This window comes from Seriola lalandi, unplaced genomic scaffold, assembly GCF_002814215.2.
Source record: "Seriola lalandi dorsalis isolate HSWRI2012SDOR001 ecotype SW California unplaced genomic scaffold, Sedor1 jcf7180002014279, whole genome shotgun sequence".
Classification (NCBI taxonomy): domain Eukaryota; kingdom Metazoa; phylum Chordata; class Actinopteri; order Carangiformes; family Carangidae; genus Seriola; species Seriola lalandi.
Window position 1 is genome coordinate 1 of NW_019484931.1, and position 613 is coordinate 613.

The 613-nt window shown below is 45.4% G+C and overlaps 1 long non-coding RNA gene across 1 annotated transcript; it reads right to left on the reverse strand.

Annotated features, from left to right (window-relative positions):
- Positions 1-21: 21 nt before the first annotated feature.
- Positions 22-577, reverse strand: LOC111644795 (uncharacterized). The gene is made up of 3 exons (XR_002759814.2): positions 447-577; positions 254-359; positions 22-148 (listed from the first exon to the last, which is right to left on the reverse strand). It is a non-coding gene; the product is annotated as an uncharacterized LOC111644795 (long non-coding RNA).
- Positions 578-613: the final 36 nt, after the last annotated feature.

Below are 613 nucleotides of genomic sequence, written 5' to 3' on the forward strand. Positions count from 1 at the left end.
GTGTGTGTGTGTGTGTGTGTGTGTGTGTGTGTGTGTGTGTGTGAGAGTGTGTGTGTGTGTGTGTGTGTGTGCGTGCAGCTGTCTTCTCACCCTGGTTCCTCCACTTGGGATACAGTAGCGTACCCTGGTGAAATCTCCTGTCCTTGCGCTAGAGAGGAATGAAAATCTGCTTGTGTATTAATTTCTTAACACAACAACACACACAGTCTCAACGCCACTAAAATATACAAAAGTAGAAATGGTACAGACATACCATTTCTGTGTGGCAAAGAAGGTGGCAGACTCTGGGGATAGTTTGGTTTCAGCATATATATCGGACCGGCTGAATCGTTCCTGCTGTCCAGATACGTGTGCTCAATCTAAACACAGCAGTGCATGTCATTTACGCCACAGCAGGAATAATGCAATAATAATCTTCAGGTACATCAATAGAGGAAGTCACTTACTGTCTGTCGTGACTGGGATGAACTCACGCCACCATTTATGGGCAGTGGTGTAATATTAGTGTACAGAGGTGAAGAGGAAAATATGTCCATAGGCTTGGCTTGGTAGTTGGAGCTGCTTTCCATCCCCCTCAGAGACTACAGATGAATGAGTGAGACACAGAGAGATA